The sequence below is a fragment of the Lynx canadensis genome, chromosome A1 (genome assembly GCF_007474595.2).
Source record: "Lynx canadensis isolate LIC74 chromosome A1, mLynCan4.pri.v2, whole genome shotgun sequence".
Lineage (NCBI taxonomy): Eukaryota > Metazoa > Chordata > Mammalia > Carnivora > Felidae > Lynx > Lynx canadensis.
This window is the reverse complement of record NC_044303.2, coordinates 103,054,096-103,080,720: the sequence shown is the minus strand read 5'-3', so window position 1 is coordinate 103,080,720 and position 26,625 is coordinate 103,054,096. Positions and strand designations below refer to the sequence as shown.

At 42.5% G+C, this 26,625-nt stretch overlaps 1 long non-coding RNA gene across 1 annotated transcript; it reads left to right on the top strand.

The window, feature by feature from the left end:
- The first annotated feature begins 155 nt into the window (after positions 1 to 155).
- On the top strand, positions 156 to 17,341 carry LOC115515371. Its single transcript, XR_003969233.1, has 4 exons — positions 156 to 168; positions 1,994 to 2,000; positions 5,284 to 5,289; positions 17,272 to 17,341. It is a non-coding gene; the product is annotated as an uncharacterized LOC115515371 (long non-coding RNA).
- Positions 17,342 to 26,625: the final 9,284 nt, after the last annotated feature.

Genomic DNA, 26,625 nt, shown 5'->3' with positions numbered 1-26,625 from the left:
AGTCAGTGCACAAAAACATTCTGTATGCATACACAATATCGCCTTCTTGCAGTCACATTCTCAGAAAATCAAGCCTTGTTTGCCTGAAACTAAGCAATAGTTTCGGAAAGAATGAAGAGAAATAAACCCATCTATCTCTGTCGTCCGTTGTTAGGTTTAAGCCATACTGTCTTCTGTTTTCTGTCTTGGTAGCCTTCTTACGATCATTGTTTCCTACTCAGCTCATATAAAAAGTCTAAAACATAAACCCTCAGTTGAACTGGAAAATTGGACACAAAAAGAGCACTTCAGAAAAAGCCAGGTTCTGTGTTTGAGGCACACAGACGTTCCCACGTGAATATTGCAAATAAAAATAGATCAGTAATCCATGGGCTCTTTCAACATGAAAAAGAGATGTTACACCACCCAAATCTCAACAGATACTCTTACCTTCTCTCCAGATTTGTCTATATAACAATATAAGCTGCCTACTGTATGTGAATGGTACCAATAGTTTGCCTGTTCCTCACACCGTGTTTCCTGTAGTAAATACTTTTGTCTGTTCTAAGCCTTCTCCTTTCTTCTATATAGTTACCAGGACTTTGGTCATGGCTGTCTTCCCCACCAGACAGTAAATGGTTTGAGGGTGACTGTGTCTCATTCATTTTGTATCTACCCCGGCACAGTGTCTATCCCAGTGATCAGCCAATAGACAGTTCTTAAAAATTATTGCTCGCTGAATATTCAATTGATATATAAATGCTATGTGTTAAATTAGGAGGAATTTTTATCCTTGCAGATCACTGAAAGTTATGAAAGAAAATAGACAAAGCACCAAGATATGATTCCAGAATTTTCCAGAACTACAGGACAGATTCTGAAAGGTACAGTGGAAATATTTAGGCACTGCAGCTCCTCCTGGCCCGGGGCTATGTCTTCTATCTCTGTAATTTCTTTCTTTCTTTGTTTTTCTAATTAATGTATTTATTTTGAGAGACACGGAGACAGTGTAAGTTCTGAAGAGGCACCGAAAGATGGAGAAAGAGAGAATCCTAAGCAAGTTCCGTGCTGCCAGTATGGAGCCTGATGTGGGGCTTCAGCTTATGAAACCATTAGATCATGACCTGAGTGGAAACCAGGAGTCAGATGCTTAACTGACTGAACCACCCAAGCTCCCCTATCACTGTAATTTCTACACCCAACACAGTACCTGTTGACCTGAGGGATACTCAGCAGACACTGCTGACTAATGATTAAAGCAGCAAGCAGGCCTAGGCTTTGGAGGCAGATGAGCTTCTGTTTGAATCCTGGCCTGATCAATTTTACCACGTGACCTTCAGTATTCTATTTCTTTAGATCCTCATTTGCCAAATTGAAATTAAAATCTCCATAATCCCCAGGTTGCCTTAAAAGTAAGTGGGTAAAATATTCATGGCAGTGCTTGGGTCTTGAGAAAGAGTATTTGCCTGCCTTCTCTCACGAAGATAGAAACTGGCATTCCAGAGGAGAAAAGATAGTAAAGTCAATCAAAGAATTTTCATTGGCCAGTTTGCGTCTGGGCCACCACAAGCCCTTCTTTGTCACCTTAAGTGATACTAATATGTGGCTAAAAGAAGGTACTAGTTTCAAAGGCTTTGTGGACTTTTTCTCTGTACCCCCTCCCACCATCCCAACCACTCAGCTAAATAGAAACTTATTTGTTCACTTGGCCTCAGTCCTGGCTTCCAAGAGAAAAGCTGAGTCTATGAACTTAGCTCCTGCAGCTTGGATGGTGTAGACTCAAGAAACAAAGCAAGAAGAGGAGCAAATACAGGATTTTCACAGGAAGAAGTCATGGTTTGTTCGTGGGAGAGAAGGAAAACCATAGATGAAAGCAAAGAATAGAATAGAGAGAAGTGTGATACTCTTTTCAGCTCACTTTGGTGGAGAGATCTTTGTAGAGAGTTGCTGGAGAGTGTTACAGAGAGTGCACATACACCCTTTTGGGTGCCTAAGGAGTGGGAGAGATCCAGAGATTCAGAGTTAGACGAAAGAACAAGGAAAGGAGATCCTGAGTTGGTTGAGCGTCTGATTCCTGATTTCACTTCAGGGCATGATCCCAGGGTCATGGGATCGAGCCCCAAGTCAGGCACTTCACTGACTGTGGAGCCTGCTCAAGATTTTCTCCCTCCGTCTCTCTCTCTCTCTCTCTCTGCCCCTCTTCTCCTTGCACCTCTCCCTCTCTTTCTCTCTTTAAAAAAATAAGTAAAAAGATTACCACTAGATTTAGTCAAGTTGAGACTCTGGGCTATGTTTTTTACGCACAATATCATGCAAAAATCGGGTTTCCTATTGTCCCAGGCTTTTTTCCAAACTATGTAAAGATTTCTCAGATGATTACATTAGGATTGCCCTTCAAACTGAAATAAACAATGAAAAAGCCTGCAATTGGCATACAAAAAGTTACATGTGATTAATTGAGGAACACATAGAATAATTAGAGACTGAGAGAGACTAGCGCAAGGTGGTCCCATGTGGAGGGCAGAATCCAGAGTGGCACATGCAGCGGGCGTGGGTGGGCAGGACTGAAGGCTTGTTTGTCCAAAGGAAGATGATGGATATTTACAGGTAGAAACCCATACTCCCACCTGTGGTAAACAGGTAAAATATTTGAAAGAGATCAGGCTGAAACGATCTTTACCTCACTGTCAACCACCTGCTAAATGAAAGGGTACCCTTTCGATGCAGAGTGTATTGAAATACAGCCAGTATGCAGAAAACTCTATGTAGTGGTTTCCTAGGGCTGTTTTAACAAATTACCCCAAACTTGGAGGCTTAAATCACAAATGTGTTGTCTCACAGTCCTGGAGGCCAGAAGTTCTAAATCAAAGGGTTGGAATGGCTACACCCCTTCTAGGGGCTCCGTGGGAGCATCTTTTGCATGCCTCTGTGCCAACCTCTGGGGGCTACAGGCCATCCTTGTCTTATGGCCACATCACTGCCATCCCGGCATCTATCTCCACATTTTCTGTGTGTCTGGCTTGTCGCGCTATGACTCCACTCTGCCTCTCTCACCCCATGGCCTTCTTTTCTGTCCGTGTGTCTCTTATAAGGACACTTACCTTTGAATTTACAGCCCACCCAGATAATCTGGAATGGTCTCATCATTTCAATAATGTTAACTCAGTTTCATCTGTAAAGATCCTTTTACCAAACAAGTGAATATTCACAGGTTCCAGGACTTGACGTGTACATGTATTTGAGGGCAGGGGTGAACGAACGCTCAGGATACTATAGTGTACATTTAATCATACTTTGAGTGAAGGTGTCTAAGGTAATATAACCATCCCCAAATCAAGAAATTAGCACCGTGCCAGAAGCCCCCTCCTGCCACTTACCATCACCACCACCACTCCTCCTGCTATTTGTTAGTTTTGTTGGTTGCAGAACTTGATATAAAGAAATCGTCAGTATGTATATACTCTTACGCAGTGTTGGTGACATCACATTGTGGGACACTCATCATTGTGAGATTCGTGAAGCTGTAGACCATTCATTGTGTATGCTTTGTGGTGTCCCCTTGTATACCAATACCACAGTTGGTTTGCCCATCTACACATGGACATTCGTGTTGTTTACTTTTTGGCTATTTAGAATAATGCTGTTCTCCATATTCTAGTGCATGACTTTTGGTGAATATATGTATGTGTTTCTGTTGGGTATATACCCAAGAGTGACCTTGCTGGGTCAAAGGGTTATGTATGGTTTACTTTAGTAAATGCCACCAACCAGTTTTGCAGTGGTAAGTCAGGAGGGCCGCCATTGAACTTAACTTTCAGAGTAACTGTTTTCTGCTGGGCAAGGTAGGGCGTCTGCGCTTGCGCCCCCCCCCCCCCGCCCCCAGCCATGGAGGGAGATCGCGCATGTGCCCGCCTCCTCTCGGCGGGGGAGGGTGTTCACACATGCGCACAGCGCCCCCCCCCACTGAAGTCACCGAAAGGGAGATTCTGCCAACTTTTTAGAAAACTTCCCAGAGGTTGAGCTAATTATGCTTCCGGTGTTTTTGTGAGAACTAGTGGAACTCACTTTTGGAGAAGTGATTTGTTAAGCAAATAAACAGTCCGTTCGAGATGGTGGAGAGAATGCTTCATCCGCTTTGGAAAATAATTGGAAACATTTTAACGTCATTTATACGCATGTGCACGCTGAGTGGGAGCGGCACCCCCTGGATAGCCTGGCATTGTTTATCCCACCCTCCCTACTCCAAGGTCTGTGTGAGTCCAGGGAGTTTGCTCACAGGATTTGCAGATTTGCTGCAAATTCCACAGCTGTGCTTCCTAGGTTTTTCTCCACTCAGCGGTTACTTTTTCTCTAATGCACTGGGTTAAACCAGAAAGAAAACACAGCCTCCAGACCTACTCACCCTGATGCATCAAGAGGGCCAGATTCTTCTCCCTCTGTTATGTAGAGCAATTCAGGTTCCCCCAACTTGTACTAACAAAGCCGCATATCCAAACCTAGAAAGGTACCCCAGCAGAACACAGCCTCCTGTATAGACCTGGATCCAAACTCCATAGAGATAACTGGGGTTACGAATATGGAATCCAGGTGGCCACAGTAACACTGTGGCCATGTGGCCAGGTGGCCACAGTAACAACTGTAGTGTTCCTTGGTCCCACAAAATCTCTTATGGGATGTGTGCATTGGCTGTATGAGGTAGGGGCGTGAGATATTTGAGATATTTGAGAACGTTTACCAACAGGACTAGTATTACCATTCAAAAGGCTTTAATGCATTCTCTGCAATGAATGCTTCCACTTAAGGGGATGTTTACAAAGAGTGGGCTTTCCTGGCTCTTGAATGTGATTCAGCAACAGCAAGGCAGTATCATAGCATCATTTCCTGTAGGACAGCAAAGTGCCAAGAAGTCCCTGAGCAGCATCTCGGCCTCCAACTTGCACAGCCTGGAAAATGTATTACTGTGTCAGTGCAAGTCAGTTTCAAAATTCACTCAGCGCGTTCCAGCTCAGGAGCAGTTCAAAGTGAAGAGTGCACAGTGGAAGAAACACATTTCCTGAAGCCCGTTCTCTTACTTTGGCTTCCGATTATGAACCTCTCAATTAATTTCGAGAGCACTATATGAAAGAATTGAAGGAAATACTTAAGAAGTGCAACAGTCTTCAGGAACATGGTAGGTAGTGCCTTATACCCTCGCCAGCAACTTTTCCTTCTCCTCTTTCCCAGACGAGCATGCAAATTTCCCACCCACGTGCCTTGCCCAGTGTTGTGCCAGTAAATGCTTAATAACGGGCTCACCAGCATTAGAAAAAAGTCCTGTCATAATGTTTGTCTGGTTTACATGATGTAAATATACCCACAGGGGCCAAATGATATCCCTGGATACAGAGCTGGTAAGAAATGCAAAGTAGTATATCGTGATATGGTATGTGCACCACGCAGTTCCTATAGATATAAACACCCTCAAGGGCAGAGATAATCGTAAAAAGATTAGGAAATGATGAATTGGGGTATTATCGCCTTTGTTTTTAATATAGCTTAATTACAAGTTATGTAATTTAAGTTTCATTAATGACTGTGTTTTACAACCACTTGCAAAATGCCTGAAACGTTAACTGAGATAGGGGCACCTGGGTGGCTCAGTCAGTTAAGCAGCCGACGGCAGCTCAGGTCATGATCTCACAGTTTGTGGGTTCGAGCCCCGCATCGGGCTCTGTGCTGACAGCTCAGAGCCTGGATCCTGCTTCACATTCTGTGTCTCCCTCTCTCTCTGCCCCTCCCCTGCTCATTCATACTCTCTCTCTCTCTCTCTCTCTCTCTCTCTCTCAAAAATAAATAAATACTTTTAAAAATTAAAAAAAAAGAAAATGATACAGAACGATCCCAGGTATCTTTTCTCTGGTTTGTCCCACTGATAATATGTTGCAAAACAGTGCTACCCTGCCACAGCCACGATACTGATATTAATTTTAATTCAGTCAAGATGAAGAAGAGTTCTGTCAGGATGAGGATCCCTGTGCTGTACCCCCACATCCACCTGTCCTCCCACACTGTGACTCCTGGCATCGCTAATCTCTTCACTATTCAGTAGATTTCTGATCTCAAGAATGTAATGGGAATGTAACCATACAGTGTGACTCCTTTTGAGACTGGCTTTTGTCATGCAATGTGATTCCCTGGAAATTCTTCTAAACTGTTGAGTGTATCCGTAACCCGTTCCTTTCTGTTGCTTCACTGTATCCAGGGGTATCAATCTGCCAGAGTTTGACTTTTCAACTCTTGAAGGACAGCTGGGTTGTTCATTGGTCTGGGCTGTCACAAAGCATCTGTGAACATTCTGAGCAGGATTGGGGAGGGGGGTGGGTATAGCCCTTTTTATTTCCCTGGAGGAAATGCCCACGAGTTTGTGGCGTCCTGTGGTGGTTGTAATAAGAAAGTAGCAAACTGTTTCCCGGAGGGGCGGTACCATTTTGCCTTCTACCCAGCAGTGCGTGCGTGATCTTCGTCTTTTACACCTCTTGACTGTATTTGGTGTTTTAACTATTTTTTATTTTATTGTATGTAGGGAAGTTTAAATTTGTGTTGTATTTAAACTGTAGTTTAGGGGCACCTGGGTGGCTCAGTCGGTTGGGCGGCCGACTTCAGCTCAGGTCATGATCTCGCGGTCCGTGAGTTCGAGCCCCGCGTCAGGCTCCGTGCTGACGGCTCAGAGCCTGGAGCCTGTTTCCGATTCTGTGTCTACCTCTCTCTGACCCTCCCCCATTCATGCTCTGTCTCTCTCTGTCTCAAAAATAAATAAACGTGAAAAAAAATTTTTTAAGTTTTTAATATCAGAGAAAAGAAGAATGAGAATATTCAACTGTGAAAGAAAAACTGATTTCATCAAATCGTTTATGAACAACATTGAGCTTGGTGCTGTTAAGTTCCCATCCCACTGGGTTCAGGTCTGTCCTGAGCCCATCTGGTCCTGCTGAACGGCTCTGTAAGAGCCCTGATTCTGCTTCATGCTTTCCTAGGTCCTTGTCCGTCTCCCCCACCAGGTGATAGACTTCTTACAATCTCGCCGTCCAGCAGAGAGCCGTGTATATAACGAACACTCGGTATTTGCCGCATGAATAAAGAAATGATGAATAGCCAACAAATCAACAGTCCTCGGAGAATTTATCATCTGTTATGAGGGCTTATGGCAAAAATACAAAAGCTGGTAGAATACGAGACCGTGTCATCTTTGGCAGACACAGGGTAGTAAGACCCCCGACTTTTTGCCTAGGGATACACGATTCTCTTGTGTGATCCAGCAGATCTTGTAAATTAATTTCACTCTGTCCTTTGGAGCCAAAGCTCTGCTCATGACTGTTCTTCAGTTTACTCGGCTTTTCTTTTTTTTCGTTTTAAATACATTTCCACTGGGTCTTGAGGGGCCTTGTCTGCAACTATGTTTGGATAAGATTCAGATGTTTCTGGGATCGCTAGCCAAAATGCCATCTAATAGGACCCCAGTCTGTCTGGTTTACTGTCTCAGGGAGCGATGCTTACCAAGCACAGGGTCGCCTGAGACACTCGGGAATCCTCCCCGCCTACCTCAACATGCTCCCTTCACCTATTCACCTGGCGCTGGTCACAGCCTCTCTCCCTTCTCGCCACCCTGCTCCCACTGCTGTATCCTAATCCAGCTAATAGTCATTCCTCAGGTGACGAGCGGACTCAGCTTTGGAATAGGCCTTGCACCCAGTTTTTTCTAACCTGCAACCTGCCTAAATGTGTCTAAATCCCAAAACTGATCCAGTTATTCTTCTACTAAAAGTCCCACCAGTCCTTTCCATGGCCCTTACGATGACATCCAGTTTCTAGCATGGCCCTTGACAGTCTTTGCTGTGCTGTCTCTCCAGACTCATCCTGTTGGGTACCCCCCCACCCCGAGCCAACCTGTCTAGACCCTGGAGCTCTAGGCTCTGGCCACATGGAATTTCTTTTATACATCCCTTCTCACTTCTGGTCCCTTCACAAACAATTTTTCCTGCCAGGAGTGTTCTTTCTGCCTGAATCCTCTGCATCCTTTAGAGATTATGTTTAAGACTCACAGCCTGGAGGAAGTGTTCCCTGGCCTCCTGGCTAGATCAGATGATCCTGCTCTCGCTCCCCAACGGTCCCCAATACCTCTACCTTCTAACTTCTGATACACTTTAAAAAGTTTTCTTAATGTGGTATTTATTTTTGAGAGGGAGAAAGACAGAGTGGAGCAGGGGAGGGGTGGGGAGAGAGGGAGACACGGAATCCGAAGCAGGTTCCAGGCTCCGAGCTGTCAGCACAGAGCCCAACTCGGGGCTCGAAATCACAAACCGTGAGATCATGACCTGAGCCGAAGTCAGATGCTTAACGGACTGAGCCACCCAGGAACCCCTTTGCCACACTTTTTCAATCAGGTAGTTTTCAGTCTCTCTCTCACGAAAGACTCAAAGGAGGTCTCTAAGGAGAGGTTCTTTGTTACTTTCTCATTTTTAGATCATTAGCATCTAGCTTGGCACCAGGTACCCTGTTGGCACTCAATAAATGTTTTTAGAATAAACGCATGAATGAATGAATGAATGAATGAATGAACGAACGAACAAACAACCTCTATGTGGGATGAACTGTAATAGAAACAAAGAAAGCTTAGGGGCAGCAAGGTGGCTCAGTCATTGAAGCTTCCACTTTGGTTCAGATCACAATCTCACGGTCCGTGAGTTCCAGCCCCGCGTTGGGCTCTTTGTTGACAGCTCAGAGCCTGGAGCCTGCTTCAGATTTTCTGTCTCCCTCTCTCTGCCCCTCCCCCACCCCCACCACCACTCATGCTCGGTTTCTCTCTCTCAAAAAATAAGTAAAGCATCAGAAAAGGAAAGCATAGAAATGAGTCAATAGACGTCCACAATAATCAAAGAGAAAAGCAATAAAAGCCTCTGATACACAAGAGCTGTAGCAAGGGAAAGAAAGCAGTGGCCATGGAAGACACTATGGAGGCACCAAGTTAGAGTGACAAGAGAGAGAGAAAGGGAGAGCTCAAGCAGGTGACAGTATGATGCTGGTATAGCCAAAAAGAAAACAAGTGCGGTGCCTGGGTGGCAGTCATTTGAGCATCCTTGACTCCTGCTTTCAGCTCAGGTCATGATCCCAGGGTCGTGGGATCGAGCCCCTCACTAGGCTCCACACTGAGCGTGGAGACTGCTTGAGATTCTCTCCCTCTCCCTCTGTCTCCCCAACTTGCGCTCTCTAAATAACTAAACAAATAAACAAACAAATACATAAATTGAGGAAAAGCACATACATGCGTCGTTTCGAGAAAAAACACAGAAAATCAAGTTGCTTATTTTTAGAGCATGACAAGGCAAAGTTCTGAAATAATTGCCACAGTGTTTCTCTTCGGCATTTCTCTTCCTCTCTGGTTTCTGGTTTTTTGAACTCACAGCAGAGGCAACGGCCACGAATAGCAAAGACCAAGCTTATGAAGATATTTTTTTTTTGTCCACCCATGTGACTTTACACATCAAGATTAGGCGCTGTAGGGGCTCACACCCCTGAGTTCAAGCCATAACTCAATTGAAGGAATACGACCTGGTGTAAGAACAGTATTCTAACCTGAGAGGATACGAGCATGCCACCAGCTGTGAAGGGGGGGGATCAGAAGGGTGTACGTAGGGATCCAAAGCTGGGGAGCTGGGGATCTGCTGCTGCCTCCCCAAGGCCAAACCCAGGGATGAGCGCTCCGTAAAGAACCCCAACAAGCTTGGGTGTGGCTACCAGAGAATGGTGTCTTGCTTCTTGGGTGAGGCGCAAGGCGGTTGTGGGATTCCTACAAAAGCCCTCGCGTCAACATCACGCGTGCCTTCATGGAGTAGAAGTGGTGGGAACCCTGCTAGAGAAAGGCTGTGGATATTTCCACCACGACAAAAACTTGGGAGTAATGGAGCAGATAGTATATAGAGTTACACATACAGCGCTAGAGATAACCAGGTGGCAGAAAGGAATAAGCAGAGAAGGCAGATGGTCCCGCTCACCCTGAGCTGTTCGGCTGCCTGGTGGACAGTGGGAGAGTGTCTCACCTTTTCCTCCGTCTCCAAGGACAAGGAAGCGGCTGAGTAGTCAGTGGACTTAGAAATCAGAAAAGCACTCCATAGCCAGGACCAGAAGGACGCCAAAGGAAGTGTGTGACTGAAGAAGAATGGCGGCCGTAGACAGATTGGCTGTGGATGCACCAGGAATAAATGGCAATGATGTGAGAGCAGAGGGATATTTATATGTCGTTGGAAAGCATTGGGACTGGGCACCAGTGACTGGCCCCATGTCCTTGCCACAGTGCAACCAGCCTGGAACTGAAGAGAAGGAAAGGAAGGGCGTAGTTGAGGATATCTTCAGTTGACTGAATATGCCTAGAATATGCCTAGAATATGCTAACAAAAATCTGAAAGTGCTTTACCTTGACTTTTTGTTTTGTTATTTTTTGTTGTTAGCGGCTATGGGCCCAAAAGCTACGGTACGGGCGGCTATAGAGAAACTTTCCTATTATATTTTTGCATACATGAGTCGTACAATGTATGAAATACATTATATTATATATATTATATATAATATATATATAATATGTATGAAATCCATAATAGCAATAGAGGTGGGGGATACACAGATAAGTACACTTCTAGAGAGAAAAAAAAAAGATTGCTGGTCTCATTTCTTATCATCTTAACAAATGACCTGTAACTTAAAATACTTACCCATGTCCATATTTATGTATTTAAATTTTTTTAATGTGTATTTATTTTTGATACTGAGAGAAACAGAATGCCACTAGGGGAGAGGCAGAGAAAGAGAGGGAAACACAGAATCCGAAGCAGGCTCCGGGCTCCAAGCTGTCAGCACAGAGCCCAACGTGGGGCTCGAACTCATGAACCGTGAGATCATGACCGGAGCCAAATTCAGACGCTTAACCGACTGAGCATGCAGACGCCCGCATATTTCTGTATTTGAATGTGCCTTGAGAGAATCTTTTTTTATCTTCCCCCCAGATTTAAAATATGAGGACTCTGTTCTTTCTTGCTGTTATTTCATTTAAAGAACTGTCTTTTTTTTTTAACTGATTCCACCATAGTAATGACCAGATATTCATTCTGCTTAAATGAGGTCGTATAAGTAGTGTGATATTAAATTATTGTAAAAGTGCATGTGGTCATTATATTACATACATGTCATTGCATTGTCGTTGTTAGGTTACACATGTGTAATCCATTGTTCAATGGGCATAGAGAGCATCAGCATGTTTCATGTGGCACTGAATCAAATAGTCCCAGCATTTTCAACTTGGAGTGACTTTCCAGATGATTCAGCCAATGCATCATTATACAAACGAGGGATTTGAAGCCAAGAGAAGTTAAATAATTTGCTCAGTCACATTGTCCATTAATGCTGCAGCTAAAATGAGACCCCTGGCATAGACTACTCTGATCATTTTAATTAATTCCAAGAATAATATGCTTTATAAATTGGTTTATCATTTAAGACACCTTCAGTGGCAAATAGCTGGAGATAGAATTGGAAGTAGTTTAAACAATAAGGAAAACGCATTATCTTGTATAACAGACAGCATGAAGATAAAGCAATTCCAAGGTTAGTTAACTCTGTCAACGGCTTGGATATTTTTTCATCTCCGTTCTCCCGTCCTCACTGTATCAGATTGTTCTCAGGCTGGCTCCCCTTCTGGCCACGAGACCACTGGGGAATGGTACCAAGTAGTACCAAGCAACTTATGCCTCTCGAGCCAACAGAAAAAGAAGGTGGCATTTCCTAAGTGGTACTTTACCTGAATAAAAACCATTTCCCGGAAGAGCCACCTGAAGACTCAGCCATATTTCTCTGTGACCAGAATTGCATCCTGTGTTCATACAGTAAGACCACCATCAGGGGCTTACATGAATCAGGATGTTCAAGGTAAAGAAAGGAGTCTACCTTTCTCTAAGGCGTGTGGCCATTTTTAGGTAGGTGGCTCCTTGGAGGAATCAGGAGTCAAAGATGAAATGGAAAGAAAAGGGAATAATCAGAAGACAACCAATAGTGTCTGTCATAACTGGCACATATTCTTGGGCATGAATCAAAAGTTGGTTCTAACCAGTATAGAGAGGATGAGTATTCTCAAGGTCTGATTGAAAATCCTTGATAAAGCGAGTAACTCTTTTACGAGAGCGAAAAATTAGTCACATGCTTGTTAAAAACATTCTTTTATATGTATTTATTTTGAGAGAGTGAGAGAGAAAAAGATAGAGCATGATTGGGGGAGGGGCACAGAGCAAAGGGGACAGAGGATCTGAAGCAGGCTCTGCGGTGACAGCGGAGAGCCCACTGTGGGGCTCGAACTCATGAACCATGAAATCATGACCTGAGCCAGAATCAAGAGTTGGACACTTAACCAACTGAGCCACCCAGGCGCCCCTAGTCATGTATTCTTAAATTTTTTTTTTTCAACGTTTATTTATTTTTGGGACAGAGAGAGACAGAGCATGAACGGGGGAGGGGCAGAGAGAGAGGGAGACACAGAATCGGAAACAGGCTCCAGGCTCTGAGCCATCAGCCCAGAGCCTGACGCGGGGCTCGAACTCCCGGACCGCGAGATCGTGACCTGGCTGAAGTCGGACGCTTAACCGACTGCGCCACCCAGGCACCCCCCTAGTCATGTATTCTTTTTTTTTTTTTTTTTTAATTTTTTTTTTTAACGTTTTTATTTATTTTTGAGACAGGGAGAGACAGAGCATGAACAGGGGAGGGTCAGAGAGAGGGAGACACAGAATCTGAAACAGGCTCCAGGCTCTGAGCTGTCAGCACAGAGCCCGACGCGGGGCTCGAACTCACGGACCGTGAGATCATGACCTGAGCCGAAGTCGGCCACTTAACCGACTGAGCCACCCAGGCGCCCCCCTAGTCATGTATTCTTAACGACAACCCAGATTATCACATACAGGATTTACTTAAATAGAACAATTAAAATACTAAAAACAGCACAATTTCTTCAATGGGTTATAATTTACATTGAAATAACCCATTTTGGCTTGGTTTGCTTTTTTGTGCTAAATCATGGTATTTGGGAAATTAACAACCTTATTAAAAAAAAAAACTGCTAGTTAGTATCCCTACAGATGAGGACACTGAGGTTCTGAGATGCATTTGTGATTCTCAAAGTGTGGTCTCTGGATTCGCAGTATTAGCAACACCTGGAAATTCATTAAAAATGCAAATTATTGGGCGGTCTGTCTCACACCTGTGTAGAATCTTTGGGAATGGCCTGGTCATCTGCATTTTAACAAGGCTTCCAAGTCATTTAGATACACTGGAAAGTTTTAGAACCCTGGTGCAGAACAAATAACATTATTGAGCCAGGATTTGAACATAAAGTATCTTATCTCCAGAGGCTATTCATTTAACCAGTATGTTAAACTGCCCACCCCCCCCCCCCAAGTAAACACAGAGTTCCTAAATAAAACAAATATAGAACAATGTTTTATGCTTCTCTTCATTCTGGGCAGGGGGGGCGGGACGGAGAATACTAAATTGTGTGGGACATCAATCTACGATAGAGCAAAAGCAGTACTGTTTTTGTATCCGTATATCACTCTTGATTCTCCTGGCATCATAAACATAATCCATAGAAATTAAGAAGGTGATGAAGTATAGTAACCAGTGTGGCCTCACTATTACCTGGTGTCTGTGTTCCTCACTCTAGGACACGGAATTGAGAGGTGGGGAGGATTGAGTTCCCAAGTGAACCAGACCCTGGGTTTCAATTTACCAAAGTCCTTCTTCTGATAATTTTACATGCAAATGATCCAATGCAGAATTGGATGAAAGAGATGAACCATGAGATGGCTGTGGGTTCCTTGAATAGACGTTTTTATAATGATGACAGGCACACACAACACCACATTCTTGAAATTATATTGCCTTGTGTTACAAAGAGCTTATTCTTCCCATAATGGCATCTTGATAGAATGTGGGTGGGCTGAATAGCTCCCAGGACATTAGCAAAGCAATGACATAAAATCATTGTTTTATTTTCTGTAGCTCCTCTGGATAGCTTGAGGGAAATTATGTGACTACTCTGCAAAATGATGGGTAACTATGAATTCCAGAGAAATGAGTCAAGGGATTGCGTGACATCATCAATTCAGAAAGGACAGAGTTTGGGTCCTGTTCGTGCAATCAAGACCTTATAGTCTATTTTCTTGATAGTTTCCAGATATTTCCTTTGTGAGCTACATAATTATTTTTGCCAAAGTTCCATGCATCTTACTTTGTTTTCATTTTTTCCCATTTTCACCCTAAAACTGTGAGAAGTAACCATTCTCTCTTTGAACGCTTGATATTACATGGCAGTAATAGCAAAACGGCAAAACAAGGACTTAGGTGTATATACAAGCAAACTATTTAGGATTTTATTCTGTTGCATGCCATCTATTTACTTGAAAACAAAAGTGGTAGCTGTTCAAGATGAGTAGCCGTATCCTGGCTACTGTAGGTGACCCTGAGTCACCTACATAACTTATCTAGGCTTCAGTCACCTGATCTGTAGAATGGGGATACTAAAGTGACCAGATAGGAATATTTAAGGTTTGAGGGGCATCTGGGTGGCTCAGTCATTTAAGCAGCAGACTCCTGATTTCGGCTCAGGTCATGATCTCACTGTTTGTGGGATCAACCTCCACCTCAGGCTCTGCCCTGTGAGCGCAGAGCCTGCTTGGGACTCTCTCTCTCCCACTCTCCCTCTCTCTGCCCTCTCCCGCTCAGACGCGTGTTCACACTGTCTCTAAAAATAAATGAACTTAAAAAAAAACCTTTAAAATAAATAAACTTTTAAAAAAAAGAATATTTAAGGTTTGATGAAGTCATACATTTCAGTCACTTACCCCTTGACTAACTCTTGGATAGTAACCAGCGCCTATTACTATCATTCGTATTTTCTCATTCCCCATTATCATTATCATGGTGAAGATAATTTGGAAAACACGAATAAATGCATTTTTTGCAGATTTTGTACATTTTTCTGGGAAGTACTATCAGTTTTGTGAAATTCTCAGAAGTGTCTTTGACTTTTAACGAGTGTTAAGTGCAGCAAGAGTTCTATGTATATTAATCACCATATCCTCAAAAACCAGTCACTGATGTTGAATGTGTTGAACAAATAAACTAGCTTATCTGAAACTACCTGCTTTTAAAAAAATGTATGTTTGTTTGTTTATTTACTTATTTTGAGAAACAGAGAGAGAGAGAGAAAGCATGAGCAAGGGAGGGGCAGAGAGAGAGGGAGACAGAGATACGCAAGGAGGCTCCATGCTCTTAACTCACCCTATTAACTCAGAGCCCAACTCGGGGCTTGATGTCACGAACCGTGCAATGACCCAAGCCAAAATCGAGTTGGATACTTAACCAACGGAGCCACCCAAGCGCCCCTGAAACTACTTGCTTTTGAGGAACTGTATGAGAATGCTTCTTTTTTACGTCTTAGTTAAATAAAAGTAGAATCACAGATTTGCTTTATGGTTGTAGATACAGATATTTCTTTTGCCAAATGTTTTCTAAGCAAGGTATGTTAATTGCTTTCTTAAATCGTAGCATTTTACAACACTTTCTGTTTTATGAAGACTTGAAATGGAAAACACTGCCAAGATAACACTGAAATTACAAGTGCATTGTTATCCAGCATACTGGCTGACTCTGGTTGTGCCTTCTGTGCCTGGATCTTGACAGCTGGTTGTTTAGAACCAGGCTGGGATTGCAGAGTCTACTTCGTATTATTAATTCTCTCCCTACCCTGGTTGGCAAACTCATTTCACCCTTCACCCTAGGAATAAATGAATGAGGTAGGAGAATCTCAGTGGCTCCATGGTCCCAGCTGAAATGCTGGCCCAAGACTTTGTCTCTTGAGAACCTTCCCTTTGTGTAATTCGGAGCTGGACATTTAAAAAATAAAACCAGGTTGTTTCCTTTGCTCAGGATAACCGAGAGGCAAATTACAGGCCTACCTCATTTTACTGTTCTGCCCTTTATTATACTTTGCAGACCCATGTTTTTCACACGTTGAAAGCTTGTGGCAATCCTGCATTAAACACGTCTATCACACCATTTTTCCAACGGCACTTGCGCACCTTCTGTCTTTGCGTCACATTTTGGTAATTCTTGGCATATTTCAAATGTTTTCATTGGTTTCATCTTTGTGACCGTTGATGTTACCGTGGTAATCATTTGGGGCACCATGAACCATGCCGATGTGCCGATGTTAAGACAGCAAACTTAATAAGTGGGTAATGTTCCGCTTGCTCCACTGACTGCCTGTACCCGTCTGTCTTCTTCTCCTCAGCTTCCGTATTCCTTGAGACACAATTTTGAAACTAGGCCAGTTCATTTCCCAATATTGGCCTCTAAGTGTTCAAGAGAAGGAGGAGTTGCATGTCTGCCGCTTGAAAACAAAAGCTACAAATGATTGAGATTAGTGAGGAAGGGCATGTCAGAAAGCCAAGAGGCCAAAAGGTAGGCCTGTTGCACCTTCATATTTGGCTCAGTTGTAAAGGCAAATGAAAGTTCTTGAAGGAAATTAAAAGTCCTGCTCCGGTGAACACATGCATGATGAGAAAGAGAAACAGCCTTGTTGCCGATGTGGAGAGAGGTTTAGTGGTCTGGTCAGAAGATCTAACCAGCCACAACATTGCCTGAAGCCAAAGCCTAATGCAGAGCAAGGATAATTCTCTCCAGTTCTAAGAAGGCTGAGAGGTAAGGAAGCTGGAGAAGAAAAGCTTGAAGCTGCAGAGATTGGTTCATGAGATTTGAGGGTAGAAACCATGCCTGTAACATAAAAGTGCAAGGGGAGGCAGGAGGTGCTGATGTGGAAGCTGCAGCAGGTTATCTAGAAGATGTAGCTAAAATAATCCACGAAGGGAGCTACCCTAAACAACAGATGGTCAGTGTAGATGAAACAGCCCTCTACTGGAAGAAAATACCAGCTAGGACTTTCATAGCTACAGAGGAAAAGTCAGTGCCTGGCTTCAGAGTTTCAAAGGCAAGTTCTCTCTCTTGCTGGAGGCTAATGCAGCTGTGACCCTTAAGTTGGAGCCCCTGCTCATTTACCATTCTGCAAACCCTAGGGTCTTAAGAATTATGCCAGATCTATTCTCCTGTGGTCTATAAATGGAATAGCAAAGCCTAGATACCAGCACATCTGCTTACAACATGGTTTACTGAATAGTTTCAGTGTTGAGACGTACCACTCAGAAAACAAAACAAAAAAAGATTCCTTTCAAAATATGACTGCTCATTGACAACGCACCGGTCACCCAAGAGTTCTGATGGAGACGGACAATGAGATTGATGTTATTCTCAAACCTGCGAATGCAACATCCATTTTGCAGCCCAGGGGTTAAGGAGTCATTTCCACTTTCAAGTCTTATTACTGAAGAAATACATTTCCTAAGGCTACGGCTGCTATTGAGAAGATTCTTCTGACAGCTGTGGGCAAAGTACATTGGAAACCTTCTGGAAAGGATTCATTGTTCTAGATGCCTTTAAGAACATTGGAGATTCATAGGAAGGGGTCACAATATCAAAACGCATAGGAGTTGGAAGTAGTTGATTCAAGCCCGCGTGGATGACTTTGAGCAGTTCTAGACTTCAGTGGAAGAAGTCACTGCAGATATGGTGGGGACAGCAAGAGAGCTAGAAGTAGGAGTGGAGCCTGAAGATGTGACCAAACTGCTGTGATCTTCTGATAGAATTTGAATGGATAAACAGTGGCTCTTATAGATGAGCAAATAAACGGGTTTCTTACGACAGAATCCACTCCTAGTGAAGATGATGTGAATTTAGTTGAAGTGACAATTTAGAACATGACATACACTTCATTGATAAAGCAGTAGCAGGGTTCGAGAGGACTCCAATTTTGAAAGAAATTCAACTGTGGGTAAATATGAATGGAATGGACTGTTCACTTTGTTTTTAATGATCCTTAACCACTGTAGGTTAAAAAAAAAATGTTCTAGTTCCATATTTAGAATTGTAGGAAGGAATCTGTACTTCAGTGAAAAACTATGCATTGCCTGGACTCTAAAAGATACTCCTCAGGGTTATCTAGTTGTGAATGCCCTGAAATAATTTTACAATCAACTAGAAATTGTGAATACCTTCTAGGAAAAGAAAAACCATTCTTATCTACTGACATGCATACTCTGTCCTGTGGATAAGAGCTGACTTCGCTCTCCACATCCCGAAACACAGTTTTGTTCTCCATATGTACATCCATTGCAGTATTTCCGACCTATAAGTCTACATGTTCTTAAGTTTCTCTTTTGGGCTGACAATGAGAAAATCTGCTTGGTTCCCTCATTAATTAATGAACAGGATTAAAATTTTAACACATGTTCCTTTTTCATGTTTTTATGACAGTCACGATTTTTTGAAAGCTCACTTTTTGCAGAATTTTGCAGGGTTTCTTTTCAGGAACAGATAACCTAAGTGTGGCTACACAAATGCCCAAAGTTCTTTTTTTTAATTATAAAGATAAAGTAACTGCCTGACGATGGGGCACAGGGGATCTGTTTCACCTTGCTGACTTAAATATTTTTCCTATTTCATGGTCGCTCATGGTTGGTTGAAATCAATTGAAATATCTTCTACCTATTACCTGCAGAATTCAAACAAGTCACACGCTGACTTGTTCACTTCAGACATTTCACACATTCTTTCTTATTTGATGCACATTCCACTTCACATCATTGTATATTGATTACTCCCTGAGTCAAGAATTCAATCTGAGATTCTATTAGCCAGTCCCCATTACTATGAAAGGGATGTCCTTGCTCTCCTTGGTTTCCCTCTGACGAGACTCATTCCAATCATTGTGACTTCATTTATGACATCCTTCTCCTAATGTTTAACTCTCCTTTATATCTGCCCCCAGCATACAGCTCGGCACACAATCACTTATTTATGAATGAATAAATGAATAAGGGTCAACCTTGCCACCACTCTGTTTTTCTGAAACACAAATTATTAGATACGGCTGTTCAATGATTTCTAAAACACAGAAGTTGTGCTCTTGAGGGGCTCTTAAAATATATTTGTGAATGTTCAGTTAAGGTAACAGACACATATAAAAATCAAAGCATTTTTAATAGTGAAAGAAAAGCTTAACCATAATCATTTTTTAAGTCAATATTAAAGAGTTTCAAAACCCAGGAAATACATATATTCCGAAACTCTAAGAAACATATGGACATGGGGTTGGTTTTTCTCTCCCCTAAGTTTACTGGTTTAAGAGTAGAAAAATCAGGGCGCCTGGGTGACTCAGTCATTTAGGCGTCCCACTGTTGATCAGGATCAGGTCAGGATCTCACGGTTTGTAAGTTCGAGCCCTGTGTGGGGCTCTGGGCTGACAGTGGGGAGCCCGCTTGAGATTCTCACTCACTCCCTCTTTCTCTGCCCCTCCCCTGCTCATTCTCTCTCTCCCCGCCCCCTCTCTCTCAAAATGAGTAAGCAAACTTAAAAAAAAAAAAGAGTAGAAAAATCAAGGTGAGCTCCAAATCTTGCCCTTTATTTTCCTGAGAGTTCAGTCTTCCAGACTATAAGCTTCAAAAGACCCTGTCTGCGAGAATCACTGCTATAGACCTAATACCTATAGCCCCATACCTGACATGAATGAATGAACCTAATGACCTCATTCGTACTTGGATTTATATTTGTAAAAAATGCGCCAATGTGTGTGTATGAATGTGTGTGTGGGGTGTGTGTGTGTGTGGGTACGGTAGTATGGGATGAGCATAGCTGCAAGGTTTCTTTCTCTCTGAGGCTAAATCATTGAAACAGGGGCATAATGTTATGAATTCAACTTTTTGGTGCCAATATTTGGCCAAAGGATGGATGCTGACCCTTACTCTCTGAATCAGTCACGAACCAAGAATTAAGTTTGCTTCTTCAATACAATGATTACATTCATCCTGTATCCTCCTTTACTCTTTACTCGTATAGTAGTTTTAGCTATGGACATCTTCTGCAGGCACAAGGACTTAACTGGAGTCCGGAGGTCAATGTGTGGGTAAACTCTATTTTTTTTTTTCCACTCAATTTGAATTACAAACCTAAAGAGGCATTGCTAGGTAAATAGCCACTCAGGTCAAACTAAGTAAATCCAGGAGAATGCAACAGATACATTAAAAGTGTTACTCAGCATGTCTAAACAATTTTCAGGTGGAAGAATGCTCTATCCATCTCAAGTTGGTTGAAACATGAATAGAATACTCTATAACAATTGGTGGCCTCCTGCAGGCACTCAAAACAACTTAGTGTCCAGCTTCAATTCCCATTTTCAAGAGGATGGATAGGCTTGGTCTCCTTTTTATCACTGACTAGCAGAACGTCTGAATTCCTCCTGGACTTTCACAAAGTAAGGCCCAGGAGTGGCTTTAGAGGTTTGACTTGAACATTAAATCACAATAAAGTCAAAAGCATGAGGGAGTCTATTCAAAGGGAAATCAGACCTTCTCTTTGCTTCATTTTATGTGTATGTCTGTGTACAAATACATCTACTTAGAGATCCTTCTGTTCCATTCCCATCAGGCAAAGCTCTAAGATAGGACCATGCCTTCTTCCTCGATTGCTTTCTCCCACGTTGAGAGCTTTTGGTCTTTGAGATAAAATTACCAAGAAATTTAAAAATTCGTCTCTAAGTGTTCATACATATTCATATATAGGGCCAAAAAGTAAACATACTTTTACTTTGCAGGCCACACAGCCCCTATCACAAGTACTCAGCTCTGCCATTGTAGAGTGAAAGCAGCCAGAGATGTCAATGAATGAGCATGGCTGTGTTCCAGGAAGAGTTTACTTATATGGAAGGAGGAAGGAAGGAAGGAAGGAAGGAAGGAAGGAAGGAAGGAAGGAAGGGAGGGAAATGAAGAGAAAAGAAAGAAGAAAAGAAAAAAAGGAAAGAGGAAAGAAAAAAAAAGGAAAGAGAAAAGAAAAGAAAAGAAAAGAAAAGAAAAGAAAAGAAAAGAAAAGAAAAGAAAAGAAAAGAAAAAATAATACTTACAAAATAGTCAGTGGGCCAGAGTTGGACTATGGGCCCTGCTTTGCTAACCCTCAGCAAGAAGGTTTTGGAAAGCAAGAAATTTGGCTTAGTAGGTAGGTAGGTAAGTGGGTAGGTGGATACATAATTATATAAATATAAAAAAATTCGTATGGGCGGGTTACACCTTATTAGAAACTGACGTAGCCAGTTTGGTAGATGTCAGGGCTGCATATGGTTACAGGGAATGAGGCTTACCCAACTCCTCTCTGAGATCATAATGAAAGTAGGTCCCTGACTCATTTCTGCTACACTTAGATACACTACCAAGTAGGCATGAATATACTAGCAAACAAACTTGATAAAGTCCGATTCCCTGTGTCCTTTTGGAACTTGAAAAAAAACTTAATGAAAACGTCACCTAAAGCAAACGTGATAATTTTAAAGCTGTAGGATGCAGATGATCCTATATTCAAGTCTAGAGATTACAAATTCTCTAGGGGTGCCTGCGTGGCTCAACTGGTTAGGTGCACAACTCTTGATTTCGGCTCAGGTCATGATCCCACTGTTTGTGAGTTCAAGCCCCGTGTCAGGCTCTGTGCTAACAGTGCAGAGCCTGCTTGGGATTCTCTTTCTCTCCCCCCCACCCCGCCCCTCCTGTGCACACGTTCTCTCCCTCTCTCTCTCTCTCTCTCTCTCTCTCTCTCTCTCTGTCTCAAAATAAATAAACGTAAAAAAAAATTCTCTAAACCTGTGGTGGGACACAGCATTAGCTGACAATCAGACTTGAGGTACCAGATGAATTTTTAACTTCTAGCCCTGCCTGTGTTGGGAACGAGAAGAGGATGTGAAGGTATTTCTGTAATATCGTGGGTCCGCTAAAGTTGCCGAGAGCCCATTTCAATGATCTATTTTTGCCAGTTAACAATCCAGTGATCTCACCAATGATAAACAATGTTTAACTTTTATTATGCAAATGTCCTTAATCTGTGCTGTAAATCAGTTCTGAGGAGAGTTGAGACCCTTAAAATAGCCCCCTGTGCAAAGTGAACCTTTTGATTAAATGCCGGCACACCACCCCTGTCCTGGGAAATCCTGATGAGAACGTATGACCACCTTTCAGATACAGATGGAAATTAACATACGTATATACCACCATCAGACGCCACGACTATCCCATGTTTTTTAACTGGCTCATTCTGTGTAGGGTATACGACTAGCTGGGCTCTGTTGGAGTTTAACCCCTAGCAGGAGGTGAAAGTGCTCCAGATCCAGGGAGGAGAAGGTAGAAACCAGTGTGGCCAAAACAGATGAGGGTCAGGCAGGTTTGGGAAGGGGACGAAGGGGGAATTCCAATCTAGAAGACCGGATCGTGGCTTCAAATATGCAGAATGAAGATGATGCGTGGTTATTCCAGGAAGTCTTTCCCAACAGGATGGATTTGACAGGAACAAAGTGGGCCAGTAGGTTCAGCAAATCGGGTGGCTATTTGAGAGACTCACTGACACAGGACTTGATCCAGTGTATAAGGAATAGAAGGAAGTATGGTATTTGGTCAGTTGGCTTGTCTCTGCTCTAGATGAAGAGCAAAGAAGCTCGATAAAGCCTTAACTTTGATTTCCATGAGCTGGGCTTTAACCAGATAGGTTGTGCCAAGTTCAGAACAAATTGTCAAATGAGTACAAACTTGAAGATAACTTGTTGAATTAAGATTAAAAACAGAGAGGGGGGACTGGGTGGCTCAGTAGGTTACGCATCCCACTTTGGCTCAAGTTGTGATCTTGTGGTCGGTGGTTTCCAGCCCTGCTTCTGGCTCTGTGCTGACAGCTCAAAGCCTGGAGCCTGGTTCCGATTCTGTGTCTCCCTCCCTCTCTCTCTGCCCCTCCCCCGACTCGTGCTCTGTCTCTCTCTCTCTGAAAAATAAACATTAAAAAAAATTAATGATTAAAATCGGAGGTTGTGCCAAGTGAAATTGGGGTTTCACTAGCTTCTCCTAGTTTATGAAGACATTGGCAAATCTCCTTTTGTTCTTTTTAAAAAAAATTTTTTTAATGTTTATTTATTGTTGAGAGAAAGAGCACAAACGGGGGAGGGGCAGAGAAAGAGGGAGACACAGAACCTGAGACAGGCTCCAGGCTCAGAGCTGTCAGCACAGAGCCCGATGCAGGGCTTGAACACAAACTGTGAGATCTTGACCTGAGCCAAAGTCAGACTCTTAACTGACTGAGCCACCCAGGTGCCCTGCCAGTCTCCTTTTCTCCCAGATTCCTTCAACTCTGTCCATCATATTAACTATTCTGCTTAGCTCACATCCAAGGTGACTAAATGTGTGCAGTATTCTAAACCTTCTTTCGAAATGTGTAGACAGCTGGTGTCATTGCTATGCTAAGAAGGGACTCAGTTGGACATTTAGGGATGGGAATCGGATGAAGCAGTTTTCCTTGCGGAGGCCATAACCCTAATTGAGTAAATCCCGGTGCTACAAGAGTATTGCAGTTATAGAAAGGATACCAAAAGCACTTCAAGCATTACATAATGAAAGTAAAACCCAAGTGCAATGATAAATTCTGGGTATTTTGTTGAAGGTATTCATAGCTCTGTTTGAAGTGGCCATAATACAAGTTCCCACACACAGGTGAAGTCAAGAGATCATCACATAATGCAGTCTTGAAGTGTTGACTTTTTTCTTAAGTTCGTTTATTTTGAGAGAGAGCACAGGGGGAGGGGCAGAGGGAGAGGGAGACAGAGAATCCCAAGCAGACTCCACACTGTCAGTGCAGAGCCCGACATGGGGCTCAGTCTCACAGACTGGGAGATCATGACCTGAGCCGAGATCAAGAGTTGGACTGTGCCCCCCAAATGCCCCAAAGTGATGGCTTTTATTTTTAACGTTTATTTATTTTTGAGACAGAGAGAGACAGAGCATGAATGGGGGAGGGGCAGAGAGAAAGGGAGACACAGAATCGGAAGCAGGCTCCAGGCTCTGAGCCATCAGCCCAGAGCCCGACGCGGGGCTCGAACTCGCGGACCGCGAGATCGTGACCTGAGCTGAAGTCGGACGCTTAACCGACTGCGCCACCCAGGTGCCCCCAGTGATGGCTTTTAAAAAACAACCTTATCATTAAAAATTTCAAAACTGTACGAAGATAGTATAATAAAGTCCAGTGTTCCCAGAACCTAGATCTAATAATTATTCTAGGGCTTGTCACATTTACTTTGTCTATCGGTTTTTTTTCTTTTGCTGAAGTCGATGACGTGTTTTTGACTCCAAAAGTCAATGTTTGTCATTATTTAGAATTGGTTTTCTGTTTTTCTGAATGCTGCCTTTTTTTTTAATATTTCTTTATTTACTTTGAGAGAGGGAGAGAGAGAGAGAGAGAGAGAGAGAGAGAGAGAGAGGGAGCATAAGTGGGGGAGGGGCAGAGAGAGAGAGAGAAGGAGAGAGAGAGAATCCTGAACAGGCTCCAAGCTGTCAGCACAGAGCCCCGCGTGGGGCTTGAACTCGTGAACTGTGAGATCATGATCTGAGCCGAAGTCAGATGCTTAGCCAACTGAGTTACCCTGGCGCCCCTGCTTTTAGCTCTTAAAATTGTCAAAGCAATCCTGGGATTGTGAGACTTCTTTCTAAATTTCTTTATCTCACTGTATGCGTGGCTTCCCTGTGGCAGAGATACAGAAACTAATCTAGCCTAGTTGTGGAGATAATAATATGCCAACATATTGGTACTTCATTTCTGTTTAAGACCATTTGCCTTCTACCACTTTCTTCCAAAGCAATATTGTGTTGTTTTAATATTGTTAAATTAGAACAATAAAAGATAGTGCTAATTATTTTTATTTTGTTTGCATATCATTATAACTGTGCCCCGTGCCTATAAAAAAGGAGCTAACAAATAGTTGGAAACCATGAATGTAACCACAGTTTGGAATCAAATAATCCGTAGCTGCTTTTAACTGCTTAGGACCTGGTCCAAGATGCACGTCGTCACTGTCTCTTGTAGTTTGCTACATTTTGAAGGTCATGCCTGCTGGTACCCCTGGAGTTAAGAATTTGCCAGCATCTTCAGTCTGACCTCTTGATTCATGGGTTTATAACTCAGCTGTTTAAATTTGCCCCAAGCCAGAACTTAATAAAAAGTTTTAATCTGAGGACGCTAAGTGTGTCTTTGCCTGTGTGTGAATGTCATACGTTTATTTTTCCTTTTTACAAGAAGTTCATCCAAAATATATGTGCATGACAGCTTAGCCGTGTCAGGGCTATGTCAAATAATTGAAGAATTTGTTCTAAGACTGCATAAATAATAGAATTTACGAAAGCCTTTCCTTTAGAAAGGAAACTCTGCAATTCATAAGGCCAGGAAACTGGAGACTTTTTTACAAATAAAAAATAAGTTAGAAAAAAAAAAGAGAGAGAAAACGAAGCACTGGCTTCTTGGAACTTGAAAATGAGCTTTTACTCATCTAGTGTTTCACTGGGTCTGTTTACCATAAGAACATTTTGAAATTTGGTATAATGACATTAAATAACCACAATTGAGACAAACATTCTATAAGGGATTGTTATGGGTTGCCTCTAATGTGGTAATAGATGTCATTTTAAAAATGCAACTGTACTGTCTGGATGAAAGACGGTGACTCCTAACACATTGGTTACAGACAATTGAATATTACAGCCTTCTTTCCTCCTGGCTTGCTGCTATCATTTTATGGAATGTAACCAGTGTTGGATTGGCATGGAATTCTTATGGGATCAGAGAAAGCTACCATTCAGAAAGCTCTCATGTTCACTGTGAAACAGACAATAAATCTACAAGACTAAAGATGTACTTGCCGTCAGTACCCTTATGAAAGAACCCTTATAAGCACGTTTCTGAAATCTGGTGAGTGTCCCGGAGTTCAAGAATGCACTCAGCACGTCTAAGTCCCAGTGTCCTTTTCTGTGAAATAGGGATGCTGACACCTCACAGAGTGATTATGAAAGGCCAAACTGTAGAAACATACAAGATCCACTCACTTCATTGTTTATTTTCTGCCTCCTAGACCTATAACTCATTTGCACTGAATTAACCTCTTATTTGGCACCCTTCATTGCCCTGGGTGAGATAAAAGTGACGTAAGTTTTTTACTGCAATCCTCTGAGTGTAATGACATTAAACCTACGCATTAATGTATGATGAGCCCATATATTTATATCATTTAGCAACATCACTCACCCAATCCTAAACTAAGATTTGGCTCCCCACCTATGTAGCTTTGGGTTTGTTTGTTTTTATTTCTTAGAGTAGTTTTGTCACTTTCTATATAGAAGTTGCACATATTTCTTAGATACTTCCTCCAAGATTCATAGGTTTTATTTTTATGATCAGTAAAATTTCTTTTCTGTCACTCTGTGTTCTAACTACATAGCGTTTGTGTAATGCAATTATCTAGATATGTGTATATTCACCTTGTATTTAGCCACTTTGCTGAGTCTCACAAACTACAAGGATTTGTCAGCGGATTATTTTGACGCTTCTCGGTAATAATCTTCTTCTGTAGTAGTTCCACTATTTGTTTTTGTTTCTGTTTCATGTCTTATTGTGTAGGTC